This window comes from Coenobita brevimanus, chromosome 51, assembly GCF_032717465.1.
Source record: "Coenobita brevimanus isolate Jiangsu-jjx chromosome 51, ASM3271746v2, whole genome shotgun sequence".
In the NCBI taxonomy this organism is placed as follows: Eukaryota; Metazoa; Arthropoda; class Malacostraca; order Decapoda; family Coenobitidae; genus Coenobita; species Coenobita brevimanus.
Window position 1 is genome coordinate 6,081,378 of NC_137004.1, and position 9,535 is coordinate 6,090,912.

General features: G+C 43.9%; 1 pseudogene; it reads right to left on the reverse strand.

Moving 5' to 3' along the window:
• The window catches only part of LOC145400297 (lambda-crystallin homolog), a 138,450-nt pseudogene extending 129,593 nt beyond the window's left edge, over positions 1-8,857 (reverse strand).
• Between the last annotated feature and the right edge of the window lie 678 nt (positions 8,858-9,535).

Sequence of the window (9,535 nt, forward strand, 5' to 3'; positions counted from 1 at the left end):
GGTGGGGTGGTGCTCATCCTCTCTTACTCTAGCCGCAAATTATGGTCTCTTGAAACCTACAGCCTGGATTATTTTTCATGTCAGCTAAAAGTATCGACATATATATTTTACACTTGTTATACGTCTACTTGTCCTGAGAGTACTGTAATTAAGAGGTGAAATAATGTTCGTTATTATTATTATTATTATTATTATTATTATTATTATTATTTGAAGAGCATATTCCCAAAAAATATTCATGTTATTTGTGATTACTTGCCCATAGGCATGGCTACAGGGAGAGCTAACTCTGTGGAGGCAATATCTGAACGGGGGCGAATTATTGGACTGTGGGAAAGTGGCATCCCTACTAGAGATATTGCGGCTACTACTGGAGTATCACAAAGGACCGTTCAGAGGTGGATTAGAAGGTTCCGGGAGGAGGGATCACTGTTAACCAAACCAAGGAGTGGAAGGCGACGGGTAACAACACCTGACGATGATGGCCGTCTCCTCAACACAGTGGAAAACCAGCCATTAACATCGGTAGTTCACCACACCCGTAACCTTCAGCTGCCCTGCCATCCTAGCACAACAAGGCTGCGGATCCACGAGGCAAATATTCAATGCTGTATCCCCGCCAATAAAGAATTATTGACACCACAACAAAAGGAATGCCGCCTTGGATTTGTACTTGAGTATCTATGTAGGGAACACTCCTTTTGGGAAAATGTCATCTTCACTGATGAAAAGTATTTTTCTTTTTTTTAATGCAAGGAAGAAGGAACCAAAGGCCATGAGCCCACAGTAACAGTTCCCTCCAAGAGAAAAACAAAATACAATAGAGAGCCAAATTCAAGATCCGATCATTTTGAGATGCCTGGACATACTGCGTTTGAGAGACTGGAGATCATAGGCAGCAGGAAATACAGACAGAGGGAGACAGTTCCAGAGTTGACCTGTTGCATAAAGGAAAGACTGGGAGTAACGGTTAACTCTTGCATTAGAGGGTTGGACAGAAAAGGGATGAGAGTTTACTGCCAGACGGGTGCTACGCGCCCGTCGTAGAGGTGGAGGAATGCAAGCAGACAGTTCAGAGGAGCAGTGACCATTAAAGTAGCGATAGAAAAGAGATAAAGATGCAACAGTGCGGCGAAGAGACAGAGGTTGAAGGGAGTCAGTAAGAGGAGGAGAGTTAATGAGACGAAAAGCCTTTGACTCGGTGGAAGCACGAGCACGGCACTGCTGGAGAAGGAAAACCAGATATCATGACGTTAATATTCAGGAGAGAGCCAAGAGTGGACGAGTGGGTGTTAATTTCTGGGGTTGGATGTGGGCTGAGGGTCCAGGGGAGTTGATAAAACTGTCAGGACGATTCACAGGCAATGATTATGTAAAAGTGTTGGAGGATGTTCTCGTGCCAACAGTGAGGCGTATGGCTATTCCCGAACCACACCCTATCGTTCTAGTTCATGATAAGAGCCCCATCCATACCAGCAATGTGTTAAGAGACTGGCTAGAACAGCATCCAGAAATAGAAGTAATAAACTGGCCAGCAAAGGGGTGCGACATGAATCCCATTGAAAACCTATGGTCAATTATGGTTGGTGACTGGAATGTGGGCGAACAACGAACCACCGAAGCAATAGAAGCGCAAGCCTTTGAAGTGTGGGAATCAATAAAGTGTCCCCCTAATATATGTAGGAATCTTGTTAAGAGTATGCCCACACGTCTACAGGAGGTGTTCGATGCAAATGGTGGCTGGTCATCCTACTAAGCCTTAGTAGTACTAAGGTGTGTGCAGTAACCCTATATATTTCTGTTTATATGGTGAAATAATGCATTAACATTTATAATGGTGCCTGGGCATTCTACTGCGTGTTGTTATGGCTGTGTATTTAATTACATAATGTATGATAAATCAATATCTGTGGTGGCTGGTCTTCGTACTAACGAGTGCTTGGTACCAAAGACATTACTGTTTATAAACAATATATAGTGGTATAATGAATCAGTATTTTCTATTTTCTAAGGGTTACTTAATCATCAGTAGGGAATATAACGTTACGGCTGTTTTGGGATTTGTCTATACATAGTATATAAATGTATATAAATTTACGGAAATATAATGTTTATTATTATCAAGGTCATTATTGGCCTACTCCTTGTATGAATGACAGTCATCTGTCCGATATGACAATTAAGGTAATTACTATTACTATTACTAAAAACACATCTATATAAATGTGCAACCAACCTATACATTAGTATGAAGCTGGCAACAGAATCGTATAAGCATCATTGACATTTATTTATGTGAATGCAGATATTACATCCTCGGTTGCATTCACATGTGTCAAATGATGGCCACCTAGTCACTGAAAAATAGAATATATTTGATACAGATCAAACTTCACAAAATACTGTAAACCTCCTTCCACATTCCCCTATATCCTCCCCCAACAGCTACAACCCCTCCTCTCCCCCATCCTCCTCCACCCTCGCCACCACACACCTCACAGTGTGCCATCTGTTGGCAGAAATATGCACGTTATCTGCAGCTACTATTCTCGTGTCTATGGATATCACGGGTCTCGGTGAGGCGGCCTAGGCGACAGGACTTTTGCCGCCGGGTGTACATAAACGCGAAAAAATTGCAAGGTCCCTAATTTGCACAATTTTCAATTTTTGCGAGTCATTTTTGGTACGTATACACGTGACACCTTCCTCAACAAGATGCCAGGCAGGGACAATGCCTTACCCAGCATGACCTCCCCCCCCCGTCCCCTGCATGCCATTGTCTCAGCAATTCACCTGTTATCAGTGACCTGGCCAGTATAGCCATGTCATGCCACGGTACGAAATTCAGGGCCAGAGTGATTCCCCAATCAATGACAATGTGGAGGACAAACTTTACATAGCATTAGAGGAAGAAACAGTTAGAAATGATGATCAGGTACTGTGGCAAAAAAAGGTCAGGTATCAGTGAGTGAAACAATGCTTATAATGCCTATATTACTGCTTGAAAACCAATATACTCTTGTACTACATATAAATTCGTAACAGTAAATAAATAAATACCGTTTATGAGTGGTGTGAAATAGTTATCCTCCCATAGAACTTGTTTTCTTTGGTGCCAGCCTGATAGAAAACCCAGTAAGGTAAGGAGGCACTCCTACCTGTAATGAGTATTTCAAACCTCAGGTGAGCGATTTCTCTATGAATTTTCGATGTTTCTCACCAAAAGCGAAGGTTTGAGCCAAAAAAAAATTTTTCCTAAAATGGTCGGGATTGGGGGGAGTCAGTGGTGGAAAAGTGGTCGGGATGGGGCGGGTAAAATGAAGTAAAGAACTTAGGGGAAAAATAGGGTTAGGGAGCATGGCCTCTGAGCAACCTCCCCCCAAACCACCAAAACTGACTTACTGCTGGAATAAGGGGTTAATACAAGAGTGTAATATACCTGTAATATAAAAACAGCATTAATATAAGCAGAATAACATAAATTATAGGTAAAATAGGGATGGGGTGAACAACTAGCCAAGTAACCTCCACTGACCACCAACACCTGTGACAGTCAATTTTAAGCAGGAATAAAGGGTTAATACACATGAATACATGAAATACAAGACAGCTGCGGCGTGACCCTCGTATCAATTCTCGTAAGCTGGGATTTGGGGGGATTTTACCTGCTCGTTAAACAGGCGGTGGTGCAAATTTCAATACCTTGTATTTTCGAATTCTCGTTAAGCGGTTGCTCGTTACGCGGGGCTTGCCTGTACTGTCAACTTTCCCCCATCGCTCCCCTCAAAGCAGCTTCCAGAAGCATATCCATGCTCAAATCACTCTCTGCTCCATTCAGTCACTCAAAGAAAACACACAGCTGCATGTACAGCCTCCTGATATCCACACCTCCTGAATCCAACCTCCCTTGTGAGGACAGGGTCCACCTGGCCAGGCTGAGATGTGGGCATCATCCAGCCCTCTTGAGTTATCTGAAGAGGCTGGATGACTCAGTTGCTGATGCCTGTCCAGGATGCAACACGGCACCCCATACAATTAAGAACATTATGGAAGACTGAACTGCATACAATCGCCTGCGCCAACAACACAACATACACTCCTTGACAGCTCTGTGGGAAAGCCCTGTCTCAGCCGTGGCCTTCCTTAGGGTCTCAGGGCTGTTTGGCCATACTGCCTAGGGAACAACAACTACTACAACAACATTAACACATGGAAAAAGTATTCTAAAGGTTAGTACAGTTCACTCCACATGAAAGCCGATTCCCATCAGTATCATATTTGCAGATAAACTTAATGTAACTGTCAATGTTCGCATCTGAGAAATTCATCTGATGTTTCCTGTTGGAAAAAAATACAGTACATATCTGCACCATGTCTGTACGACTTTCACAGACGACGGAAATCTGAACTCATTACAAAACTACTAGTTAAAGTAAATGAATATCAGCATTGTTATCCAGAGTCATCTCTAAGCAAATAACAGATTTAACCATTTAGCCCACATGCTGAATTGCAAAATGAATGGCAAAAATCATACTAAGTAACATCTAAGTAGTGTAATGTTTTTGGTGAACTATTGTAGATGACCAGCTGTGTGACTGTTCTATCTATCAATCTGTCTATCTACTCAGAGCTAGATGCCTTATTCCTGGAAGGAATGGACTCATCACTTCCATGTCATCCTGTCCTCTGCCATCAGGCTGCCCTCTGTCCAGCATATACCACCCTCACTCACATAACTCTCCACCCCATTCCTCCATCTCATCCTCAGTCTCCCTTTCCCCCTCTTCCCTTATCCACCTCATTCACATATACTCTCCCAGTCAAACTCTCATTCTTGCTTCTCCCCATGTGACAAAACCATCTCCAAGTACCTGTACATCTCTGAATGCACACTTTCTAGTAAATTCACATCAACAATGCAACACTCCTTCACTTCCTAATTTGTGTGTCTGACTCTCCTAGTTTTGGAGCTGCTTCATGAAAAGAAACTGCTGAATCATAGGTAAATAATATAATTGGCTGAATGCAGGCAAAGATATATAACAGTAACTCAAGCTGGCCTCCTGATGCATCCTCAATGAACTTATGTTAAAACTGTCCTAATTTTGGATTATTCAACTTACGACTGGTTTTCCCAACTGCAACCCAACTGTAAACCAGGTCCTGCCTGACAGCATATCAACAGAATGAAGGAGTTAAAGGAGATTTCTGTACTTTTAGTTCCTTCATTTTGAGGGGTCTCTTTTAATATAAATATAACTGTCTTGGATTTAGGCTGAAAAAAATCGAAAGCTATTTCTCAAACTGCGAGGGTTAATACATTATTACCTATGATAATGACCTGAAATCATTCTCACAGAAAATTACTGAGATGACTTGATCCCTTAGGGAGTGGCCATGTACAAATCATACAAATCAATACCTAACTTCAAAACCAAATAATTTTCGGTGATACTCAGCCACACACACAAGCTGTCTAGGCTACTTAATTCCCAGGAAGACTTCTCACCTGTTCCTGCTTGACATCATACAGGCAGACGTCATAGCCCACGCTGGCAAACAACATCGCCCAGCTACGTCCAATGAACCCACTGTCAAGGTAATAAGTAATTGTTAAAGTTCTGAATAATTGGCATTTATAAAATAAATTGGATGATTTCATCCTTTTCTTTTTTCAGATTAATTGCTCTTTGAATTTTGGTAAGACTGTTGGCTCTATGGTACACAACCAAGAATGCAAACGTGTGCTGGGTAACTAGGCTGTGTCATCACACACACACACACACACACACACACACACACACACACACACACACAAAATCATCATCACCATCATCTGGACCTCCTTTCCTACCCTAGGCAGGGTGAGATGTAGCAGTGTCCAGACAGGCTAAGTTTGCCCAATCCAATGGGCCACACATCATTCAAGCCCCTGGAATGCTGGCTCTACCTGATACTATCTATCTATCTATCTATAGCCCGACGCCCTAATCCCGCAAAGGGTGGCCACAGACAAAACGCCTCCAAGTCACTCTGTCACCTACCATTTGACTCCCCTCCCCCCAACTCACCCCCCCCTCCCTCATATACCTCTCAACTCCATCCCTCCACCTCATCCTCGGTCTACCCCTCCCTATCCCTCCCTCCACCTCACCTACATACACCCTCTTAGTCAGTCTTTCATTCTCCATTCTCTCCACATGTCCAAACCACCTCAGTGTATTTCTCCTAATCTTTTCAACCACATCCACATCTACCCCACAACGCTCCTTCACTTCTTCATTCGTCAACCTGTCCCTCCACGTCACTCCACATGCTCCTCTCAAGTAACTCATTTCCACTGCTCTCACTCTTGACTTGTTCCCCTCTTGCAAGGTCCACGCCTCGCTTCCATACGTCAGGGTAGGGATCACAATACCATCATGCAGTGACTTCTTAACTTCCATACTCACCTCCCTATTTCTCATCACTGCTTTCAGTGTACCAACAACCTTTCTTCCCTGCTATACCCTTTCACGTACTTCATCCCCCAAAGTTCCATCCTTACTCATCACATTACCCAAGTACTTGAATGCACTCACATTCTCCATATCCTCACCATCCAACCTCACTGCACACTCTGTGACTTCATTCCTCTCAAACACCATAACTTTACTTTGGTTTACATTAACTTTCAGCTTCCTCCTCCTACACACTGTCCCAAATTCATTCACCAAACCTTGCAACTCCCATTCATCTTCACTCAACAATACTGTATCATCAGCAAACAGCAACACCGGAAGCTTCCAAATCTCACCCTCATTCATTAGGGACACCCCCACATCCACTGCCCGACCTTGCACCTCCTTTACAACCCCATCCATATATATATTAAACAGCCATGGAGACATCACACACCCCTGTTTCAGTCCCACACTGAGATCAAAGAACTCACTCAGCTCACCATCCACTCGCACCGTAGCCCTAGCTCCCTCGTACAAACTCTTCACAGCACTCAACAATTTCCCCTCCACTCCATATATTCTCAATACCTTCCACATACCTTGCCTATCTATTCTGTCATAAGCTTTCTCCAAGTCCATGAAGGCAGCATACACTTTCCTTCCCTTCTCTAGATACTTCTCCACTAAACATCTTAGAACAAATATCTGATCTACACACCCCTTTCCCTTCCTAAATCCCCCTTGTTCTTCTCCAACTAGCTCCTCTGTCATATGCCTAACCCTATCAATGAGTATTCTACCATATATTTTACCAGTCACACTAAGAAGGCAAATACCCCTATGGTTACCACATACTTCTCTCTCCCCTTTTCCTTTGTACAGAGGAACAATTATACCTGATTTCCAGTCCTCTGGAACCCTTCCCTCTTCCCAAGCCAATCTACACAACTTCCATATCCACTCCACAACAATCTCACCCCCATACCTAAGCATTTCACCACACACTCCATCAATTCCTGGGGCCTTTCCCAGCTTAATCTTCTTCATCGCTTCCACTACTTCCGCCCTACTGATCTCTTCCTCCCTCCTCTCATCTCTTCTTCTCCCAGCCATTCCCCAACCACTTATACTCACACTGCTCTCACTCTCTACATTCAACAAATCCTCAAAGTGCTCCTTCCATCTCCTCAATTTCTCTCTCTTCTCCACCAACAATCTATTATTCCTATCTTTCACTCCCCTACTATTTCCCCTTTCACACTGCCTTACTTTCTTTACCTCCTTCCAAAACAATTTCTTACTCTCCCTCCATTTCACACTCAGATTCCTCCCAAACTCTTCATCCACTTTCTTCTTACTCTCCTTCACCAGTCTCTTAACCTCCCTTCTCCTGCTCACATATACCTCTCTCTTCTCTCTCTCATCTTCTCCCCTACCTCTACTCGCCAACCATTCACCATATGCCTTCTTCTTTTGTTCCACAGCTCGTTTCACCTCATCATTCCACCATGCTGTCCCTTGCACACCCTTGCATCTCCTCCTCACTCCACAAACCACCTCACACGCTGCGCTTATCTCTTCCGTGAATATCTTACATACGTCTTCCACCCTTTCCATCTGCTCTAGCTCATACCTTCCCAATCTTTCTTCCACTATGCTCTTATACTCTGTCCTTTTTCTCACTATCTTGCAATTTCTCCACTCTTCTCACAGGAGCTGCTTCCTCCTGTCTTCCCCTTCGTCTCCTCAACCACTTTCTTTGCAGCTCTACCTTGGCCATCACTAAGTGATGGTCCGAGACTCCATTCCCCCACCCTCTCCACACCCTTGCATCCAACACTTGTCTTCTCATTCGCTCATCCACACACACGTAGTCTATCATTGCCTTTCGTTCAACAAGTTCACCATCCATCCTCCTCATTACTCTCCATGTATACCGGTGGATCATCTTATGACGAAAGTAGGTGTTGGCTATTGCCAACCCCTTACCAGCACAGATGTCCACCAAAGCACTACCATTCCCATCTACTTCAGCTGGCACACCCCACTGACCAACCACTCCATCCACTCGTACATTCCCAACTTTGCCATTCATGTCTCCAATCAACAGCACTCTCTCGCTCCTCTCAAACTTGTCCATACATGCTTCTACTCTCGCCCAAAACTTATCTTTCACTCTTGCCACTCGATCCTCTGTTGGAGCATACACACATACAATCGCCCATGCTTGTATACCTACTTTCATCCTCACCCATACAATCCTTGCACCCACTGTTCCATACTCTCTTATATTCTCCTTCCACTTCTTGCTTATCATCAGACATACTCCCTCTCTTGCCCTCTCATTCTCACTGACTCCCGCACATATACCTACACCGTATTCCTATTCTCTCATCCTTTCACCTTTCCATTTAGTTTCAGTCAATCCACATATATCCACTTTTGCATCCTCAAGCACCTGGACAATCTCTCTCTCTTTTACTTCATCATTCACTCCTCTCACATTCCACGTTCCTACCCTCAGAATGTCCTTTGTCCGTTCCTTAGTCGTCAACGTATGGTCCGTCCGGGTCCGAGGCGCTTTATTTGCTTTTTTAGTTAGTTCTTTTTATGGGGTGGGGCACTAACCCAACACCAACCCTTTTAGTCGCCTCATACGACAAGCAGGGATACTGGGGGAGTATTCTTGAAACCCCCCTACCCCCAGGGGGGTACACTAAATACATTCGCCACATTCTGCAGCCTCACATAAACGTATCCAATAGAGTCAATCTGGACGCTGTCACGTTAAAATGGGGTGCCAAATCCCTGACCATGCGCTTCTCACAAAATTCATCCAGTGGGCTTGATCTCTTGTCAGTCCCCTAGCCTCACCAACTTCCATACCTCTTTTCCTCACACACTCATCCACCATATCCCTCAACCTTCTTAGCCTACCTCACCTCCTTCCTCCTTCAAATTTGCTCAGATATACCATATTCACCACTACTGTTATCCATTCTCTCCATATGACCATACCATTTCAGTACACTCTCTTTGATTCTGGTGTCCACAGACTTCCTCACTCCACATCTTTCATGAATCACATT